This window comes from Brachyhypopomus gauderio, chromosome 4, assembly GCF_052324685.1.
Source record: "Brachyhypopomus gauderio isolate BG-103 chromosome 4, BGAUD_0.2, whole genome shotgun sequence".
NCBI classification, from domain to species: Eukaryota; Metazoa; Chordata; class Actinopteri; order Gymnotiformes; family Hypopomidae; genus Brachyhypopomus; species Brachyhypopomus gauderio.
In genome coordinates this window covers 27,938,893-27,962,984 of record NC_135214.1, presented here as the reverse complement: position 1 = coordinate 27,962,984, position 24,092 = coordinate 27,938,893, and the positions used below count along the sequence as shown (strand labels likewise).

General features: G+C 38.7%; 1 long non-coding RNA gene across 1 annotated transcript; it reads right to left on the bottom strand.

The window, feature by feature from the left end:
* Nucleotides 1–22,124: 22,124 nt before the first annotated feature.
* Nucleotides 22,125–23,704, bottom strand: LOC143511658 (uncharacterized). The gene is made up of 3 exons (XR_013130216.1): nt 23,666–23,704; nt 23,135–23,240; nt 22,125–22,342 (listed from the first exon to the last, which is right to left on the bottom strand). It is a non-coding gene; the product is annotated as an uncharacterized LOC143511658 (long non-coding RNA).
* Nucleotides 23,705–24,092: the final 388 nt, after the last annotated feature.

Here is a 24,092-nt window from a genome sequence, read left to right as displayed (position 1 = left end):
CACTCTTGGTGTTCTGTTAACTCTTTGCACACTCTTGGTGTTCTGTTAACCAGCTTCATGAAGAAGCACCTTGATGCTTTTCCAGCAGTCCTGAAGACATTCTCACATATACAGAACACTTGTAGAGTGAGGAACTAAAGTTCTGAATTAAAACTGTTTGCTGATGGTGCTTTTAAAATAAAATTATGTATGTGCGTTGAGAATGAATTCATATATAACACCTTTCCCAAATTATATTTGTTTTATAAACAAATTTAAGAATAAAATAAATTGTTTACTATCAAGAACATGCATTTAGTCAGGTGTGTGCAAACGTTTGACTGGTAGTGTATATATACACAGTATTATACAGTGTATATATAAACCATATAGACAAAAATATTGGGACACACTTCTTACTCATTGAATTCAGGTGTGTTCTGGCTGATGGCCACAGGCACATAAAATCAAGTGCCTTACCAAGCAGTCTGTGGAAGCATTTACGGATCACAGCCACAAAGTGCCAGACAATGTACAGTTCCAGAGCGGGGTCACCGGGTGTTGTATAGTGCATAAAAGTTGCCAACACTCTGCTGACTCAACTGCAGAGTTCCAAACCTCCTCTGGCATTAACAGAGGACATTAGCACAAAAACCCTGCACCGAGAGCTTCATGACATGGGTTTGCATGGCTGAGCAGCTGCATGCAAGCCTTACATCACCAAGCACGATGCCAAGTGTCAGGTGGAGTGGTGTGTAGTACGCCACCACTGGACTCTGGAGCAGTGGAAACGTTCTGTGGAGGGATGAATCGCATTTCTCCATCTGGCAGTCTGATGGACGAGTCTGGGTTTGGTGAATGCCAGGAGAAGGTTACTTGACTGACTGCGTTGTGCTAACTGTAAAGTTTGGTGGAGAAGGTATAATGCTGTGGAGTTACTTTTTAGGGGCTGAACTAGATTCCTTAGTTCCAGTGAAGGCAAATCTTAATGCTTCAGCATACCAAGACACTTTGGACAATTGTATGCTCCCAACTGTGAGAACAGTTGGGGAAAGCTAGTTTCTGTTCCAGTTCGTCTGTGCCCAAGTGCACAATGCAAGGTCCATAAATGCACAGGGTGAGTTTGGTGTGGAATAACCTGACTGGCCTGCAGAGAGTCCTGACCTCAAACCCACCAAATACCTTTGGGATGAACCGAAACGTTTTGAGCCAGGTCCTCTCATCCATCATCAGTGTGTGACCTTACAAATGTTCTAATTTTATCATCACCAGTTTTTGTATATGAAATGTCAGGTTTATGTTCATCAGTTCAATTTACTTGTTTTGAGGGAAATGTGTGAGTTGCCAGCAGACTGCATGAAACATGGAATCAGAGCATGTGCAAAAGAAAATGATCCACAGATGCACTGGTCAAGCCAGTTAGGTGAAACACATGTGCACAAGCAATCAGTTAAGCAAACCAATCAAATGAGACATCTTTGGGCAAAGATTTGAGCCACACTGATTAAAAGGGAAAGGAAACCAACCAAACCATTGTCGTGCCAAGACATAAAGCACACAGATAAACAATGCTGAGAGGAAAGGAGACATCAAAGGACATCAGGAAGAAGGTGGTGACAGCCCATCAGTCTGGGGAAGCTACAAGACCATCTCCAACAGATTCCAGCTACATCCATCTACTGTAAGACAAATAATTTACAAATGGAGGACATTCAGCATCACTACAACTCTGCCCAGAAGTGGACGGTCATCTGGTGCTTACATCAAAAGTACCAGAATAAGTATAATTAAGGTAAAGACCAACACACACATCACCAACTCTGCCCAGAAGTGGACGGCCATCAACACCAATAAGCACCATAAAAATAATAATTCAGGTAAAGACCAACCCACATCACCTCGAGAGAGTTGCAGACCTCTCTGTACAGCATGTATAGCATCTGGGATAAATGTACATGCATCTACAAATAGGCAAAAAATCAATAGACATGGCACTCATGGGGGAGTTGCTAGAAGGAAGCCTCTGCTCTCAAAAAAGAACAAAGTTGACCATTTAATCTTTGCCAGAGAGCACTTGGACAAACCAGATGCTTTCTGGAAGTCCATTCTCTAGACAGATGAGTTCAAAACTGAATTATTTGGCCACAATCACAGACACCATGTTTGGAGAAATGTCAACACTGTATATAAAGAGAAGAACCTCCTCCCAAGTTTGGTGGTGGAAATGTGAAGGTCTGGGCCTGCTTTTCTGCCTCCAGATCTGGGACCTGGATGACTCCATATTATCCAGGGAACCATCAATTGCCAGGCCTATCAACATATTCTCTCCTGCCATCAGTCAGGGAGTTGAATCTGTGATGGAAATGAATTATGCAACAAGACAACAACCCAAATCATTCCAGCAAAACTACCAAGGAATGTCTTAAGAGAAAGAAGATTTGCACTCTGGATTGCCCCAGTAAAAGTCCAGACCTCAATCCCATAGAAATGCTGTGGTGAGATCTGAAGTGGGCGGTACACGCCAGATGTACTTCCATCCTCTCTCAACTGATGGAGTTCTGCAAGGAGGAGTGGGGAAATGCCTAAACGCAGATGTGAGACACTCGTTTGTGGTTACAGAAGATGTTTGGTTGAAGTAATGGCTGCAAAAGGAGGTGCCACAAGCTACTAACTAAAAGACTCTACATACTTTAGAACTTGGCAAATTTTCAGTTTTTAGAGAGAGAAATTACTTTTGTTGAATAAATAATGAATATAGATAATATAGATAAATAATGAATATAGATAGATATAATAATGAATATAGATCTATATTGTTATATATATATATACTGTATATAAACTATATATATATATATATATATATATATATATATATATATATATATATATATATATATATATATATATAAAACAAATATATATATTTTTTATTATATATATATTTTTCTGCGTCCCTTATTCAGAAGGTCTGCTTTACTGCTTTTGGATGTAAATTTCATAAAATGATTTTAATATTTTTTTAGAAAACAATAACCATGTTTGGGTGGTTCACAAACGTTCAAGCAGCACTGTATATACATCTTATAATGATACAGTGGAGGTGGATGAAAAGAGAGGCTAGACTCTAGACTGCATGGTTAATTGTAGCGGTTGACACCATGACACAATGCAGATGTCTCTGGCAATGACCTAGGCCTTCATTAATATGTATTTTGACAATGAACCAAGGAATAAAATATTTTCTGTTATTCTCCATCTCCCATTAAGACAGGGAGAAACCAAAAAAAAACATAGTTCACTACTCTGTAACACCAAAAATAATTCTTTACTGTAGAAATGGATATGTTTCTGCAATATTATTCTTAACATGTTAAAGTTCACATGGATATGTTCACAGATTAAAGTTGTCATTGGAAAGAAACTGGTGTGATGTTGGCTCTTGTTTTGTTACATCGTCCTTGTTAGCCTCTTTAATTAAGAGTGCTTAGTTTTATGGGATGGGATTGAGCAGGAAATGCTTGCTGACTCTCTGCCAAGTTAGATTAGGTTTCCTCTGCTAAGCCGTGCACCAGTAATGAAAGAAAGTCAAGCTTGTGAACAGATGCTGTGTGCAGGGGTCTGTGTCTATTCTATTCAAGCATGGGTTTGCAATTTCCTGCAGTTTACAAATGATGATAAGTTATAGTTTGTTACAATGGCAAACATGGTGTTTAAGGCTGTGACTGATATAGGGGGCATTTAGAGTTGCAGACAGTAATGCTCCTTCATTTAATTCTTAATCACAATTCAGCATTCAGTTGTACAAAGTAAAAAAAACTATTTGTGCTGCACGACATAGATATAAAATAGTTGGTCAAATATATTTTTCATCTTACAAAACTAAAACAATCTGCACTAAACCTGCTGTTCAAAATGTCTGCAAATACTCTTAATATGACGTTTTCTAAATTTAGATTTACCCAGGTGTGCCATCTGAACCCAGCCTTTATCCTATCCCTCCCTATTAGGTTCATCAGGTCTTTGGTGTTTGGTCTCCACTGAGAACGTCCTGGGTTGCAGACTCTGGGGGAATATCGCGGGTCTGCCATTAAGATCCTGAGAGCCGGAGGTGTCACCTCTCCTCACCTTCTCTCTATTAATCATGTGCCATATCCAGACCCACACAGCTGCCCTGCCCTAGCCAGCTGAGACAGGGAGCACTTCATCACTCGCCATGTATCTCACCATGCCTACAATGGACTACAGTGCCTGGAGATCATGTTACATAGCCAAGTCCAAAGGTGATGGAGTATTAACCTGACAGGGCTGTTTCTCCACTAATGAAGGTCGGTCCTGGTCAGTCCTGAGGCTCCTTGTTCACATACAAGTAGGTAGAGCGTGTTTAATTTTTTGGAATCAAAGACACAAACCACACACACACACACACACACACACACACACACACACACACACACACACACACACACACACACACAAGAAAAGAACATTTCGTGAAGCCCCAGCAGAACCTCATCACGAAGGATTCCACGTCCACCTGTTTTTCATTATTTGATTTTTTTTTTTTTACAAATATAGTTTCTTGTCCATTCTTTGTTTTACACCAGACCAATAGAGCAGACCACATTTTTGAGGCTCAGTAGTCATTTGGCAGCTTTTAAATACTTCCTCTGCCTTTTTTTCAACTCCACGTAAAATATCCCACGTATTCCGGCGCAGGCCGGGTAAGCCTGTGTATTGAGCAGTTGTCATTAAACATTTTCCACTCCAGTGCTGAAGTGCCTTGTTTTTTTTCCCTTTGCAATGCAAGGGAGCATATTATTGGCAACTGTGTGTGCTCTGACAATAAAGGATTGTGAGTGTTAAAGAGAAAAAGTAAAAGGAAAGATTTGCTTTTTAGCTTGTTGCCTACCTGCTTACCTAAACACTATTTTATTATCTGTGTCACTTTTTCTGCCTAGGCCATCATTCATCTTACACATTCATCTTATCCTTTCATTTGTGTCAAAATCTATTCAGCCCATGTTACTTTTGAATGATACAGGCATCGTTAGGGATTATATCCTATTATATGATAGTCCTTCATTAAGCTATATTATAACAAATTCTGAATGTATTCTGACTGGTTTTTTAATAAATCTATGCAAAGACACTGCCCAGGCTTGGAGAGTAGCCATGGTGTTTTCCATGTTTGGCCATGCTGGTGACTGGGCAGCCTTCCAAAAAGAACAGATACATGAAAATAAAAGGGTAATAATTATATCCATCTCCCACAGCATGAATAGCTGGTTAGGCTCATAACCTAATGCTATGGTAATATCATAGAAATGTAACAAATTGTTTGTAGTGAAATGACTTCATTAACCAAAACAGAAAATCCAATGCAGGCTGAATTCAAAACCTCAAAAAGTGTTCAGGTGAAAAAGGTCTTATACCAACAATGAAGCACCTCCTTTGTCTGTCTATGTTAGTCACTCTAAGAAGAAACAATATCTGTATAGTTTTAGAGTCGTGCAAAACTCCATCTAGAGATGACAGCTGATGAGCTTATTGTTGTGAGCTAGCTGTTAGAGAACTGAGAACCCTTATTTTCAGAGGAAGCCATCCTGCTGCTTTGATACAGTTGCTTAGATACCTCCTCCACCTGGACCAACATATGGCCACAGCATGCTGTACTTCATATGAAATTAGCATAAGGCCAAAACATCCCCTTCAGTGATGTAATACTTCTCACTAGAGGTCTGAAAGGTGAAATGCATAATTTGAGGCAAATGCCTTGTCAAACTTTTTGCAAACTGAAAATGACATGTATTGTCCGCTAGACATTAAACCAACTATTACATCAAAGCTTAAAAGCTTTGATTCATACATCCACAGAAAAATATAATAAAGTACTTTATCATAGACATTTTGAAATCTGATCTTGAATTCTGGAATTATCTGGATTTATGCATAAACTTGAACATAAAATGGTATTTGGTATTGATCTGTATTTCAAAAATACATAAGGGCAATTTATAAAGAACAGAGATATTATTGAACAAATGTAAGCGAGGTATGGTAAGACTGCTAAAGAGCTGTTAGAGCTTATTTAAAGTTTGCACTGGAACTCAGTAAAAACTTTTGTTAGTTTTTCCATCATGACAGGACAAAAGGAAAATATTTGTCTTCATTCATTGTAGATTAAAATAATGTATTCTCGTTTCCAGGTTTTGTTCCACTGTATACTACATGCTAAGAATTCTTTGGATATAGAATTCAAAAAGCTCAATGATTATCCAGTAAAAACCATACACCTTTTTATCCATAAGAAAGCCTATAGATATGCTTGAAGAAGTAACGTCTATTCCAGTTTAGTACTGAAACCAAACAGCCTGACAGAATTGATCTATCTGACAAATTTTCATTAACTGAGTTACAACACATCTGGCAGTGGTCCCAGAACCTGGAGATTTAGCCACTCTGTTCTGTTATCATGAACTGTCAAACCACACTACTGCCCCAGAGACAGTGGCCAAAAACATCCCGAGCTAAAACAGCTGTGAATAATTGTGATTTCTACACTGACCCCAAAAGAAACAAACAGATAGTTGTCAGCTTAAGGTATTGTTGGAAACTTTTTGGTATGGTCGGAGCATGTAGAGAGGATTTTCCTCAGCTGTCCTGCCAATGTGGGCTTCACCCTTAACCCTGTGAAAGGTTCCAATAATAAGCACAGACGGCCATTTTAAATGGTTTTAATCATGAAAGGTTTGTGACATTACAGGACGGCATCACCACTCTGATATCGTGTGAATCTCAGGTTGCTCTAATAGACGGATTACATTTAAACAGGAGAAACCAAAAACTGAACACTCATTTGAAAGTAAAGTATATATTGTATGTATGGAAATTGTTGGAATGTCTCATTCCAAGGACTCAGTTAGTAGGAACCATATGTAAGTTAGTCCAAAGGAGGTTCCAAGACAAAGTGGAAAGCATAATGGTTTTATTTCACAATAATGACTTGAGTGGATATTTCCTAACTTTATTTCTAGCACACCAAGCCTTGGTTCCTGCTTTCTTTTTCATTCACTTTTTTTTCCTCCTCATGCTTATTTAAATTTTTTTATTGTGATTAATAACAGTCTGATATGTGGGACCACTTCAAATGTCCTAGAAATCTCAAGGCCTTTCGCTTGCACAAATGATCTGTTGAAACATGCAAAAATATTTTTTTTAATTATATTTGGCATATTTAGCATAATTTGCTTATTTATTGGTTTGTTGTAATAGCCAGTACCTCAGACTAAGCCTAGTTCTAAACAGCCTAGTCAGTGGATTAGATCTAGACTGTATGTTCTATTTAGCCTAGGACTAAACTGGATGTATATTCAAATTAGAAAATATCCACTTTCATGCTAAGTGTGGCTGCTATTCTAATGCACCCAATACATTTACAGGATACCTAACTGTAATGCTGTAATAAAAATTAAATAGGTAATTTACCACCTACTCTTTCTCCCTAACATATCAGTAAGAAAATAAATGACCATTGCAATATGTGCATGGAGATGCAGATTAAAAGGCCTCCAAACACCAATAGCTTTTCATCTGAGTAATAAACAAATTAACAGTAAAGCAGACGTACTCTTTTAAAAATATAAATGTAAATGTATTTTACATGTTTTTGTTCTACAAATAAAATAAGTAATTAAATCCTTTCATGACTACATAACTCACGCAGTTCATTCGTGTGGGGGCAACTCCTAATTAAGGGACTTTTGAGGTGCTGTAGCAACAGGTGAGAGGGAACGTTGCATTAGCAGCAGAAATAACAGTGTGAAGGAACTCTTACATCTAGACAAGATTGCAGGCCAAGATTCTTTTTGCCTGGCACATATCATTGCAGCTGTACTTGGAAAGTGGGTATTTTGTCATCTTTTCATTTGCATTTTCATAAGGAAACCTTTCTCTGTGCAACGTCTTATTCATGAAAAGGTCGTGTTCCCTCAGTTCAGTCTACCGTCAGTTTCTTGTTTTGTATTGATGGTATTTTTTAGTTTTTTATTTTTGTCAAACTGACGTTTGCGGTTCTTTCTCTTTGAGGGAGCGTGTTTGTCTCCCAGTCTGTGTGCCTCTAGGTCCTTCTCTCCTTCCATGTTTTACACATTGCCACATTTGTGCATGGCGCTGACTTTGAGTTGAAGGTCAGGGACTGAACACAGTGTGGAAGGCACTGAAGGCATGAAGATGTACTTTAGATGGAGATAACATCACAGACCTGCGGCACTGGCTCTCTGCAAAAGAGGGGCTTCTTCATTTGTCAAAGAGAGAGAGAGAGATTGACCTCACACTGCCGGGCCTAATCATTATAAAGTATCTCCTTCAGTGTGCAGGGACTCCCTGCCCTATAGAAAGAGAGAAAGCAGGGAAAGAGGAGAGACGGAGAGAGATAGAGAGAGGAGAGAGAGAGAGAAAGAGAGAGAGAAAGCAAGAGAGAGAGGTGAGTTTTGAATAAAGAGAGAAAAATGCCTGAAATGTTTGAAAATGTTTTCCTACTTATATGCTTGGTTATTTTTAGCAACAAGAGATTGATGTATCGTTTACTGATTTAAGGTCAGTTCCAGCTATACATGATCAATCCAGATATCACGATTCGAACGTCCACTCACTTGAAGGCACATAAACAACTCTCTGTGTAATATCGTGTAATAACACACGCAGTCACACACACAAACACACACACACGCGCACACACACACACACACACACACACACACACACACACACACACACACACACACACACACACACACACACACACACTGTTGAGTCTTGACACTTAGCACAGCTGCGATATTGAAAGCATAATTACTAGAGCACCATTCTATAAATGTTATCCATTTCTGATCTAGCACTGAAAATATTCCACTTCCTCTATTGGTTCCCCACATAATGGCTCCCCCTAGAGGAAGGAGATATTTTCCTCCCCACTGTATACATAATCATAACGAGGACTCAATTTCTCTTACTCATATTTGTTTTAGCTGGACATCAGTGCTTAATGTGAAGCTGACTTTTTTTTAGTTGACTATGTCACATTTCCAAATAGAATTACAACTTGCATATATAATTTCTTGACTCTACACAGACAACCTGTAGAACTTTACGTGTAGGATATAAATCTGAAAACATACTTAAAAATGACTGCAAATGAAGAACAACTTGTGATTAATTATATTTGCATTTAATAATTAAAGTAATGACAATTTCTAATAAAACAAGCAAAAGCCATCAAACGCCACAGTGGCAAAAGTGGATAATATTAAACAGTCTGTCAGGGAGGGAAAACTTCCATTTGCTCCCATCCCATCAACTGAAGCCTCGTGGAAACTAGAGAGAGCCTCATGGACTCAGTTAAACATCAGACAAAACACGTCTGCTTCCAGACGGCTTAAGGGATTCACAGAAAAAGAAAGGCTACATTTGAAAGATCACAAGTATAAGTATATTTAAAACATTTATGGACTAATACTAATAGCTTGGAGATTCCTGTGCCCTGTGCAAAAATGAAAGGAAGCGAAATTGAATAATAGATGAATGCAATGGACCAATACAACATACAATGAATTTAAATGCTAAACTCAAAACAGTGAGCCTCTACTACACTGAAATACTGTCTTCCGTTGTTTTTGCATTTCTCTACATATGGTTACAATTGCGTTGTTTAGGGTGTCCTTTGTTATAACTATATGATACAATAGATCTTTAATAAATTTGAGAACCTGTACGTTTAAAAGCGGCTGAAACTAGAAAGTGGCTGAAAATGTTTTGGATTTTTTGAGAGAAATAAATTAATAAAAACAAATGAATATACAAAATCTAACTGTTATCTTTAGAGCATGTTTTGTTTTCAATGTGTGCACCATCACGTTTTTATAACTATTACATGTTCATAAGTCATGTTTGTATCAGCAGTGACAAACCCTTCTATTTACTTGCACGCCCATTTTCATGGTTTAAGAAATGGCTTTGTGCACTGTACCTTTATGCCACTAGGGGTTATTCACATTTGCTTTCACACTACAAATGTGACACACACCAGCATGTGCACATACAAACTCTCTCTCTCTCTCTCTCTCTCTCTCTCTCTCTCTCTCTCTAAGGAGCACCTTTTTGAGGAATTTTATAGCATCATAATGATAACAATCCATGTCAGAATGAATTTGCTACTGCCTCTGCATTCCTAAAGAGTGACCTTGTGTAATGTAATGCAGGGACAATCTTTATTCCATGTTCATGGCATGAGCCAAAAAATAATAAATAAATTGATTTTTGCCCTTACTTTGCAATTTGTATTTCATCTGCAAACATGGCCACCACTGTCATTTATATGAGTACAGTGTGGAATGTACATAATTAATTGGAATCCAGTCTTGACAAAAGGTATGCCTGTGTTTGTTGCTATGCTAAAATGTGATGTCTAGCATTACATCTTTTTAAAGCAAATCAGTTTGTGTACTATTTTAACTCAGTAGATGTCAATAACCTTGGTATGCAGAATAACCAGTGGGAAAATACAATTGTACAAAAATTTCCTTTGAAACTCAACTTAGCATGCTTAAGAATGATAGAGTTTGGGCCAATGGTGGTATGTTCCTTATTTCTTCTGAATGGGGGGTTAACTGCTTTAAGGTTGGTCTTTATAGATATGTCCTCTGTGTGAGGAGCAGCACTCCATACATCAGTTCAGTGCCCAATTTCTCACTGCATTTAGAGGGAGGACGCCCCTTTAAGACACCAAATTAAAGGGCTAATGTCCTACCATTGATTTTTGCCTCTTTAATTTGTTTCTTATTTATGTCCTGTCCACTTCCTGGTCAGAGAGAGAGAGAGAGAGAGAGAGAGAGAGAGAGAGAGAGAGAGAGAGAGAGAGAGAGAGAGAGAGAGCATTCTTGAATAATACTGAAATCATTAGATCCACAGAACTAATTCAGATAACCAAAAGTAATGATGATCTCACCTCCAAATGCATCAACACATCAACCGATTAATGAGTGCACATGATTTTATCATCAGAGGTATAAAAATCTATGAGCATACTGCTCTAAACATATTTGTTTCCATCATGGACGTAGTTTTGATTTCACAAGTGGGGGGGACACAACCTGGGGTGGCGAACTGTTAAGCGGGGGGGGGGGGGGGGGGGGTGCTGCATGATCCTAGTGCTAGATTTGTCGCTATTTGGATATTGGTTTTTTTACCGTTAAAAAGTGGGGGGGACATGACTTTGTCACTACTTAAATATTTGGTTTTAACTGTAAAAACTGGGGGGGACCAAAACCGGCTTTTGAAAAAGTGGGGGGGACATGTCCCCCCCGTCCCCCCCCAAAACTACGTCCGTGGTTTCCATGGCAGCTGACTAGACCTTGTAGTAAAAAGATATACAGCAAAGACAAATGTATCGATAAGAAAGGGCCAACAGTTCAAGATAAAGTGAGACTGACTGTGATGCAAACATTGATGTCTCAGCGGTTTACACAGACACAAAACATTCTACTGTCCTTCACAGACAGATACAGTGTATTTGTAGGTACTGAAGACCCCTAAATCATTGTTTTACAATCTTCAAAAAATAAATTCACATTAAGTGATGATTTGATAAGTTGCTAGTAAGCTTGCATCCTAACTTCAACAACATTAATTTTCACCACAACACTAAAACAAAATTATTTAGAAGGTTGTTGAAACTACGTTGTGGTTTTATTTGTTGATGTCTGTATTTTTCTGGAGTATTCTCTTTACCTGCCTGGTTCTGCTTCTTGAAGACAGACACCAAGACCAAGTGGGCATGTGTATACTATTTATTGTGTGTGTGTGTTGTGTGTGTGTGTGTGTGTGTGTGTGTGTGTGTGTGTGTGTGTGTGTGTGTGTGTGTGTGTGTGTGTGTGTGTGTGTGTGTGTGTGTGTGTGTGTGTGTGTGGAGGGGGTGGGGGGTGGGTATTTGAGAGAAACAGAGACAGAGAGAGGCTTCTGCATTACTCTGCCTCTGGGAACCAAAGCGAACCACTTTATATTACATATTTTAAATACATTTTATGGCTTAGTTAATTATATACTGACACATAATGCCTGATATTGTGCATAGGTTGTTATAAAAGTTTTGCTATACTTGTTTTCTTGTTAGAAAGCCAGAAAAATATTTCACATGTCTTCTTTTGTTTCTAAACTGGACCCTATATGCAAGTTATTTTGTTGTTGTATTAACCTTAGCCCACCCTCAAAAACTCTACATCATTCCTATGAAGTTGTCCACGTGTTACTGCTAATGCACAATTTAACATGATGGTGTGGCGCTGTATGTTGTGACCTTACTCTTAATACTTTAACACATCAAATTCATAGTCATACAATCCCGGAGAGTAACTGTGAGCCCGATCACTTTAAATCAGCTCCGGTTATGCACCTGGAAAGGAATGAAACCTTTACCCTCAAGTTATCTACAACTCAAAGCAGACTTATCTTCAAATTGTTTTCAGAATCAGTTTAGTGACATAAAATCAATTTCGTTAATGCAATTTCATCCAATGAACCAAGTAAAAGCAATTTAGTAAGTTTTGATCACATAGGTCTTTGAACTGTCTACCATTGGATAATCTAAATGAGCTGAAAGCAGTTTCTTCAGGTAAAGTCATGGCTACACTAACCCTATTGGGAGAAATATTCTCTCCCAAATGTTTTATTCATTTATAGTCTCTATGCGAACCTACCCAAAGGATGTCATTTTTATTTTATTTTTCACAATTTCACAATATAACATAATAAAGGTAAGATAACATGATAAAGGTTCTACAAAATAGCATCAGGGAAGAGGTCTATTTCATTGTGCAAGATTCTCTAAACCCAGATATGAGAACTATACCGTATGTTTTTATAGTTTATAAAAGACACATTGGTCACAGAGAGTAGCATAATGTAATATTAAGCCAGGATCTACTTCATGAGATACTTGAAGCACAGCAACAACTAGAAGGTTGAAAACGTATTCAGTAATGGTAGGTTATGAATATATATATATATATATATATATATATATATATATATATATATTATATATATATATATATATATATATATATATATATATATATATATATATATATACATATATATATATACATATATATATATATATATGTATGTATGTATGTATGTATGTATGTATGTGTGTGTGTGTGTGTGTGTGTGTGTGTGTGTGTGTGTGTGTGTGTGTGTGTGTGTGTGTATGTCTGTATGTGTGTATGTATGTATGTTTGTATGTATGTATGTGTGTGTGTGTGTGTGTGTGTGTGTGTGTGTGTGTGTGTGTGTGTGTGTGTGTATGTATGTATGTGTGTATGTATGTATGTATGTATGTATGTATGTGTGTGTGTGTGTGTGTGTGTGTGTGTGTGTGTGTGTGTGTGTGTGTGGCTGTTCATCACAATTAAACAGAAATCAGCATAATTCAGCAGGAATAGTAATAGGTGATATGGAAGGATAAGCCATTAACAGTGTAGCACAGCACGCCTGTCACAGTTCAGCTCTAATGAGCTGCTTATTGCTGCTCATGTCAGATCATCTAAGCTTGAGGGAGAAAGAACCATCAAAACAACCCCCACGTAGTCATACTACCTAAGAGGCTTATTATGATATCCCAAATGGATTATTATGTGTAATAAATGATCATTTTGAAACTGAAATTCTTTATTTGTTGGATGTCACTAACTATAAGTTTGTTTTTTTCTAATCTGAGCTCCATTAGTAAGTTGGCAGTGATGCAGGTTTTTTTGTACTCTCTACTCCACATTGACCGTGAGGGTAACTATCAAGCATCATTTTTGTTTGATGTTTTGTATCTATATTTACTGAACTACATTCAGTTATTTTTATCCAGGGTCCCCCTTTCAAGTTGATATTGACTTTAATCACATGTCAGGATTAGTGCCTTGTTGTAGAACCTTCACCATCAGTAACCTGTGAGCCATTGACATGACACTGTGTATCATACACTGTAATCTGCTATGATCTGTCAGACCTTTAGCTATTGTTGAATTTAGCAGTGCGTTTATTCTTATTATGGGATAATAAACTGAGAGGCCAGTTTATTTATGCTGCCCCAAAAGAGCTGAGTCTTATGAAGTTCTCCTAATATAGATTTTTTTTTAATCTTGAAAAAAAGATGGGATGACATTCAACCCTTCAACTTGAATCACTATCCAGTTTCGAATCTTCTTAGCTGAATTCCAGATTAAAATCAGCATAATTGGATTACTTACAGTATGACAACATAATGGAATTACTTATGGAGTTCACTATAGCTTCCTGTGGAGTCAATTCATACTACATCCAATTTGATATTAAAAGAGATCAATACCTTTCTTGTTTGTTACTTTGATTGCCTCATGCTTGACTGCACATGCAACACGTGCAAAGCCAAATCATATGAGCTGAATAAATGTCGTTAGGTCACTGATTTTCATCTGCAGGTGACAAAACTGCTCAGCCAGATTGAAACACTTTCATTTTAGACCATTCTATGATCTACGTACTCTACAAATAGACTGAACAGCAGTGAAGGGTCCTTTTGCCCAAAGGGATCACTACTGAATTTTACTACAGTAAATATATGGGACCATTTTGGGAAGCATTCTGTCTGGGTTACCTCAAGGAAATTCTCTCAGACTTTTCCATATGAGGTAAGCACAGATCAATACCATTACAGATGGCTACCGCCAGGGCTGGACTTTATTCATACCTGCCCCCGAAGCGTCTGGCTATATACATACCCAAGCTGTGATTTCAAGAACACAAATTCACAGCTTTGATAAAAGTATTAAAGAACGAAAAATAATGAAATGGATGTTCAATTTATATATAATGTGTAATAAGAAGAGGAGACCCTAGAGATTAAAGCAGAGATTAATTCCATCGACATCGTTTATGGCTCTGACCTTTTGGAGAGTAGACCACAAGTCTTTCTTCCATTCCAGGGCACATTTGGAACATTTGGTTTCCTCTGACATATGGAATTTCAGTCGATGTGTATTATTAGTGTAGCCATCTCTTGCTCAATTGGCACAGAGGATGGAGATGACTTCATGTGGCAGGCGGTAGTAAACACTGTTGATTGGTGGGCTTCTCCTGCCAAGAATGGCAGTATCACTGTTGGTGGTCCATGAGTCCCAACCATTCTTGCCACTGGTAAAAATAAGCCCCTGCTTCCCCTCCAGATTACTTTAAGGAGCAAGGACGGGGTAACCTGAGGAAGCTGATTAAGGGATTTGGAACTGCGCTGTTCATATTATTTTTTACTGTTGTTTTATTGTTCTTGTAAATTCTTTGTTATGTTATATGACCATCCAGACACCAGTAAAATGTTCCAACCATGAGAACAAATGACACAGTTTGCAAGAATTGTTTGGGATTTTTAATATAAAGAATTTGGAGTCGGTGATGATTAGTCGCTATAGTTACAAATTAGTCTCTATAGTTACAAAACACACTATGACTCTGTTTCAGCAACACCTTTGAAAGAGTTTCCATAGTGAATCCTTCGTTATCTACAATCCAAAGAGAAAAAGCACTCCTGCTTGTCAGTGTTATTGTTCTCATCTCTAGTCCTGGGCAAGCATCCAAACTCAAAGATCTGTGGCCCTTTCGTGATAACTTGAAGTGAAGGGCTGGCACATGGGACAGAGAAAGGCTGCACAGTTCAGCTGTAGTCATAAAGCATGTGACAGGGAAAAAGACATTTTCTCTTCCACAGAGATGGAGACCATTGTTTGTTAAGATAAATGGACCCTATGGGTAGAACCCAGCGTAGGTTGTTTTAGTATCATCTGAACTAGACTGTCTACAGTTTGATGAGCCGCATCAGGAGGGCAAAGTCAACATTATGGCAGGCTTTTAAAGGAACTCTACAATTTTAATTTAAAAACATAAAGTTAAATTGATAACATATTGACATATGTTTTTTTAAAAGATATGAGCTTGTGATTGATTCATACAATAGTGATGTCCATGCTATTTGCCTCTATTTTGATAATGTAATCATATTTTGTGACCAACAATATCATTTTCAAACCTAAAGTGCTCTGAGCCAAGGAGTACTGGTAGATAGAGGTGCTGTTTCCATGGTGAGCTCAACACTTCATTGTCTTTGTTGTTGTCCCAATAGCCAATAACAACATCCTGATTATTGGACCTGATGCTTGGACCATCAAATAGTTCTGCTCACTTGCGAGTGTGTGTGTGTGTGTGTGTGTGTGTGTGTGTGTGTGTGTGTGTGTGTGTGTGTCTGCAACTATCATTACATACTTCAAATTAAATTTACCCATGATGGCTTATAAAACTCCTCAAAGATGGACTGCACTTACACAAATGGTTTTCCAAATGTAGAAAACCTGGTAGAATGAAATTGGTACATGACAGACCTGGTTGTAATATGATCTACATTTAGGAGTAGGATAAGAGGGATAACCCTCTATGCAAAAGATCCAAAGGGAACTAACTTGATCTCTGGGTAAGTCGAAAGAACTGTGGTTGAGAACTTGAGAAAATATGTCATACCATGTCATTTGACAAGTACATGGGCCCGGGCTCATGTAATAACATTAAATTACCTGTTTCTATAAAAAGAAAACCAATATTAGGTGGCAAGCTGTATAAAATGCTTGCCATTCTAGAGTCAACACCTGTGACAAGGCTTGGACACTACTTGTATTGTCACATATTATTTGATGTTTTGCACCTCTCTAGTATTTGTCATTTTGTCAGTTAAATGTTTCGGCATGCCTCCTTATTCCATTTTCTGTAGGAAAAAAAAACATGGCAAATACAACCTGATGCCCAACTGGCCTGTGGAGATAAGAAATTCCAATAAGAGTCCACCCTCCTCAATAGGCTCCTGTGACATGAACAAGATGAAGGATTTGGTTGGTGGAGCATATGAATGACATTTTGGTGGCTTGCCCACTGTGCGGACCAGGGGGGAAATATGGTTATAAAGATACTCTGTTCAGTCCATGACAGACCCTTTATTCATTTCTATACCTTTTAACATGTACAGAATCATTAGTTACTCAAACTTGTAAGAGAATAGAAGAAGGCTAAAGTGCACTGCACCAAAGGTCTGTGTGATCTGAGCTGCCCGGTCAGTGCTTTTAAAAGATTTCATTCCAACTTAGGTTTATCTGAAAAACAGATTTATCTTATTTAGCTCAGGTGAAATTTTGATTGGTTGATTTAATAAAATGCATTGAATTCATGAAAGAGAACAGACATACAGCTTGCGTGTAACCATAGGGATTGTGTGATGTTTGTCTCTTAGTACATGGTAAAATAATAACATTGCATTCTTATTACAGTATTAGATAGAAGAGTACTCAATGTTTTGAGTCTAAAAGTTAATCAATAATATCAACATGACTAGTTTGTGTGCACTTCAATCTATATTGCCATACCCAAATGTTGTGTGTCCACAGTTCAATAACCTTTCGGATTATTAAGAAAATGAAGAATCACATGAGGTAATATGTTTGTGTAATAAAAATCTTTGAAAATTCTGGATACATTTGAATGAAATTAAGTGATTAACCTAAATTGTATTGTATAATTACATTCTGTCAGTCAGTTTGTTTACTGTTAGAGTCTAACCTTTAGACTGGTACACAAGGTGCTAGAACAGATACTAGACATCCCTTTGGAAAACTGCAAATAAATAAATGAATACTCCAGTCAATTTAAAGTCGACGTCTTTCATAGGCAAATTTCAGTAAAACAATAATGTAGCACAGATTAAATAAAATATATACATTGTGCTTTTTAAAGTATGTGAAAGAAAAATCACAGCTGCTGAAAGATTCTTGCTGAAGTCTCCCTATAATGGGCTAGCCTGAAAATGACTAGATGAACGTATAGTTGAACATGTAGGCAAAATCTACAAATATTTCAGTAAGTACTCCTTATGATATTGTTATCCATGTTCAGGTTAGGTGTCACTTTCTTGATATATTTTGTCTTGTGACTGACATTTTATAAGAGCTAATTGGAATTTGACCCATGCCTACAGGGTGGACACATTCACCCAGCTCAATTATCTTAACTGGTCCTGTCACTTTATAATCTCATACACTGAAAAATAACATTCTCACAGAAGGTGGAATCACTTCATTTTCCAATACTGAGCCACATCCTCTCCAGGTCCAACGTACTTCACAGCCCCAGTCATGTTCAATGACAGGAATAAGTACACAATTTCCATGAACCTTACCCCACTATAGACACTCTACAACACCTGTACTTCTTGAGTCGAATTGGCCTCCTTCGCATCTGTCATGCACAGAGGAGTCAATCGGTTCGTGTGAATTGGAACGATTCGCAACAGCGGGTGTTAACCTTCTGTTTGAAGGATTATTCAGATGTGTGAACACTCAGTCACTTTTGCTTTGCTTCTACTGCTGCACTCTCAACACTGCGAAAAATGTTGAGAAATTATTCATTAATAAAATCATATTTTTACTTTATTTGCCCACATTTGCACTATATTAATCTTGCTGAAACGTTTAAAAATGCAGAACAATATTTGACCACATGCATGTGCACTTTTGTATTCTTTACTCTGAGTCTACATACAGTTTCAGATGCTTCTATTGTCTGCATCCAAGAGAAAAAAACAGCCATTTTAAAGCCATTACTTGGCTAGAATAAGGGAGAATTCTTGCAGTCCATCTGGTGTAGGAATGGTTATAATTAGTTCCCAACATGGGATATTAATCCAATTTAGCTAACAGTGGTGGTGAAAGGAATAAACATCAAGAATGAACAGTTATGGGTAATTGCAAGCTTGGCTCAAAAAATCAAACACGTCACTGGAAATGACTGACTACACTGTGAATGACATTTAGCATTGTGCATTGTAGCACTGTGTCAGATGAATGTTTCAAAGAACACCTCAGGAATGAAATAACAGAGGAGGCGTCAGATGCCTGCACATTCAATGATACGTGCAGAAAGTGTAAATAAGGCCCACACCTCCTTCTGTCTTCGTCAGCCACATCACCACACCAGCCTCATTACATTTAAATACACGGCAATTATTCATTTCCCCGTCACCAACTCATTTTACATACACAAATATGTTATGGATTGGCATTGATGATTATGTATTGCATATTTACTGTAAGTAATCAGTGTAAATCAACTTGACACAGCATTAAGTGACAGAATGTTTGTGAAGTTTAAGCAAAATCAGAAGTAAACCTGCTGAGGTTCATAAAAATTCGTGTCAGGCAATGTCACCAAAACTAAAAATGGTTTTTGTGATATGCAACACAGTTTGTTTAATGGTAGCCATAATAAAACAACATCACTTCTCCAGGAAAATATTATGATTTCAGTCATGAACTGTTAAGATAATAATTACATGGCACAAAATAATTAAACGTTCTAGAAGTTTTGCTGGAAGATTTTGACAGACATTGTTTAAAACCTGCAATTCATCATAAACCCTGCTGTATCCAATCCACACGTCACTGTACTGAGCTCGAAAAACAGCACAACACAAGTTCCATTAAAATGGACAGAAGTAAACAGCCAACCTGTGAGCTTATACAGCTAACACAAGAAGTGTTCGCAATGGTTCTGAAAAGCCTCAAGCATCCCCTCAGCGTTCAAACATTTGTAACCTTACAGTACGAGACTCTCAACACCGCACTGCGCCCTGTGGCTTCCCTTTTCACTGTAGAGATTAATGGTAATATTCACAGTTCTTTCCCTGAGATGTTGTCTGTCTGTCACCACCTCGTTATGCGCACATCCATCAATGCCTGGAAACACTGGAACGCGTTCGGTCTTGGCACGTGAAGTGAATGTCCACGCGCTTCTCTGGCCCCGCCCCCTCCCTTGACACACCCATTTTTCCCCTGTCCTACCCAACCATTCCTTATCTTGCTTTCCTCTCATACTAATCAAGACACATTTTCCATGGTTTTGTCCACAGGGAGAACTAAGCTAGCCTACACATCTCAATAGCCTATGTTTCATAACAAAATGCGCATCCCTAGTCTGCTGATTAAGGTGAAGATTAAGCACAAGTAGTATATTTAGATTTTTACATTGACTCCCTTTCTTTACCTAAACCTGTGGGACAAAGGGGCTTTAGTGCTTGATAGCTTGGTGAAAGAGTAAAATGGATGTTCCCATGTAGGAAGGGTAATTTATGGCTTCCTGCAGCTGTGTAAATAGGATAATGGTTAATGTCATTTTTTTGTAGGGGGGAACTCACCATATTTGCAAGATTTGTTATTGAGAATGCAAGCACATACATTCAAGCCCAGCAATAATGAGCCCCAGCTAAATAATTCAGAAAGCGACTTTTACACATAGAACATGAGTTATTGTGGGTACTTGGAAATTCATTTATCTCTATCGCATCTGATCTACCCATGGTGCAGTGGCACAGCTATGTGCCAGCTAACTGTAGGTTTTCTTGCATGCAAATAGCTGAACCCGTGAAGCCGCTGAGCGCCGTCGCAGCCATCTGACAACCTCGACCTGTAAAGACAGAAACAGAACGCACACGCTCATTACACACAGCAGTGCTCGCCATGGATGCAACGCACATTCCAGTCTAATGTTATCCGCGGTTCTACTCTAGCTCAAGGTCATGCATACGCATGCCGGGGCTGATGGGAGAAAAAGCGTTTCCTGTCAACAGTGAGGCATGCATTAGGTTCTGTGCGTTTGCTGCTTCTCATTAGGTTAGCCCTCTCCCATCCAAGATGAAACAGATCTAGGTCTGGCTAATGTGTTAAACGACTTGACAAAGTGCTGCTTGGAGCAATTGAATCAAACATCACAGCCATCTGGAGCCTCACATTTTGAGTGATATACACGTATCAGATACATGGGTAGTTACATGGGTTTGTATGACTCTACACGCTGACCTGTAGCATAAGATTAGGGCTGCAATATTGTTGTCTACAGCTGCACATGCAAATAACTTTTGATTGCTTTTCTCCTTGACTAGTATTGACTTTAGTAAATAAGATTATAAATATGACCTATACAAGCTATATATCTTCCATTGTGACAGGAAAACCCTCAATACCCTCAATGTGTTTCTCAGTGCATCTAGTGGACATCTACAGGTTTAGAAATTCTCACAAGTGAGATACAAGTAATCACTGAGAAACTGAACAGACATTTCTTGGTGACAGTGTTAGTATCTCTTTGCCCAGCTTACATAAAAAAATGCCAGGGCTGTCCTGCATACAAAAACAAATACAATTCATATTTGTTCACACCAACAGTTCCCGCCCACACCCATCTGCTAGAAGGCTGAGTGATGGTGGTCCAGTAGGTGAGTCACAGGCCAGGGAGGACTTGCTGGGGAGGATATGGGACCTCTGAGGTCTAGAAGACTGCAACATCTGGCATACACGTCTCTATGAGCGGACTGGAAGGGTCCGGCAGAATGTCAACACTTCCACTCATCTGCCTGCGGAGGGTTGAGCAGGCCAGAGAGGAGGAGGCCCCACATTGACCCCTTCAGCGCTGCTAAGACAGGCACGTCTGCTGGTAACTCCCAGAGTAAGAGTAACCCTACCCTAGGGAATTCGGATTTGATGTTATCTGTGTACTCCTACATCCTCAGGTAGTTAAACTTAACTAAAACGTTTCCATATTATGGATTTACCAAGAAGCCTCTGCCAGTCAGAGATTAGTGCTAACTCACTTAATACTTATTAACTGCTCAAAAATAAACATTGGTGCATTTGTATGCGCAATTACTCACATAATCTATATTCATGTGAGCTGTTGACCAAGCCATGTGAGCGGCCCTTCCACAGTAGTAATGTATTCGAGCCTGAGCGTGCAAATAGTGACCTTTCGAAGATACTGCATGTTTTCCGAAACATTAATCATGACATGGAGACAGAAAACTTGAGGGAGCAGCCGTTTATTACGGCTGGTAAATTAAGGTTTGTTTACTGATCCATACACAATATCTCACATGCCCCTTTGTGGCTAATTAGCTTTGTGCCATTTTCATTTTCATTATGAAACTAATAATCTGTCATTGCAACTGCAAAATAAAAGATGGATATTTGGACAATTATGAGAAGCCAAGACTTACAGTAAAAAATTTTAATAGTGTACAGTACTGGACATAGGTATTGCAGAGAAAGTGTTATAATGTAATGTTAGTTTATTCTTTTGCATTATGGGAACAATGAAACCATTCACACTGACCACTCCTGCTGTATTTACTGTATCGGGAGCTGGGCTTGCTTTTATTTTTTGCCAAGACATTAATTTCATAGTGTCTTGTGTGGCGCTGCACAGATGAGGAGGAGGAGGAGAAGAAGAAGAAGAATTTTTGTAATTATTTGGCAATGAAGAATGTGTTTGAGGGTAAAAGTACAAAATAAAATACACAGACAAAAACAGCAGAAACACGACACTAGATGTTAAGCACCTCTAAAAGAAACATCTAATTAATAAAAGTATGTTTGGAAGTATATTTTAAACCGTCTTACTGGCTGATGAATTTAGACTAAAACTTTATGCTCTAGAGCTTTACTTTGAGATATATTCCTATATTTACTGATACATTCTCCAGTTGAATGTGGCAAACCATTTTAGAACACTAGGCATTTTAGATCAGCCAGTAGGTGGTTACTGGATCCTGTTCAAGTAGATTACTGTGCTCTTCTTACTGGGTATTGTCGTTTTGTGACGCTTAACTCTCCCATATGGTTTTTCCAGTATTGCTCTGGTGGGTCTGAGGGGGGTGTGTGCTGTGATTGGTTCATGGGAGAAGTAGAATGGTTCACATTGTTTATCTTCCTGGCTTCTGCTTCTATTCTGTTCCTCTTGGCAACCAGTCTTGCTAATCTTTGCTTGGTAGCTTAGTACTGTGATCACCTTCTTAGTACTGTGATCACACCTTTCTGCAGTTCTGACAGCTGGCTAACTCACCCTTCCTTCAGTCTGCTATAACTATTACCCAGCTTAGCCATGGTCTTCAGTCTCTGGTCAGCCACTTTTGGTTAATTGGTTCTGGGTTCATTAGGTCCTGGTTCATAATGTCAGGGTGTGGGAGTGATGAGGATATCCCGCCTCTGACCTGACTTCCATAGCATTCACGTTGTACCTCCTCAATCCCTCAAACCCTCTTGTTTTAGTGAGGTAGACGGAGTTTTCACTGGACACACTCTGGTCAGGAATCGAACCTAGGACAAAAGGTGTGTGAAATGGGGGGGGGGGGGGGGGGGGGGGGGGGGGGACGGACACAAGTGCTGAAGAGAGAAACACTTTATTTACAGTGGTGACACACACACCCACGTTAGACTCCTGAAGCCTAGCCGTGCCAACACAGAGGACACGAGGACGGCGAGCACAGAGGGCACAACAAACAGGCTTGTGACAAACAAGACTATGTAGGCAGAACTACCAGAATATAACAAGCAAATATACAGTGAGCACAATGGACAGATAATGTGAATAAGGAAGATACTATAAAAGGGATACAAATAGCCCAACTAACCAGACTAGACATACAACAGACTAAATCAGAAACAACCCAACAAATACAGAAACCAACAGAGATCCAAGCATACGCCATAACATACAAGAACAAACAGAACAGAATCTTAACCTTAAGCAGCAGAACAAACTCCATAACAAAAATAACCACAATTCTTACACTGACCCACAAAGACTCAACACAAAGGATATAAATACACCAACTCATCGCTCAAACAGAACAGGGAACAGCTGAAACACATCTAGGAAGGTGGGGATATAAACTAGAGGGCGTGATGGACAGAACGAGGCACATGGAAAGCAAAAACAAAGACATGACTGACAGACAGGAGGGGCTAAACTGGAGTCACAATCAAGACTGACAGGTGTGGGCGGAGCTTGACGTGAAGGTCTCAATGCAGCAGCTATATGTATTTCCTCATTTTTTCCTCCTTCTTCCAGAGGCCTGAGAGTTTGAGGATGTGGCACAGTATTTTTGCTGCTTCTAGGATTATATTTTTTAGTAAATAGATAAATAAATTGACAAATCTGAAGCAACT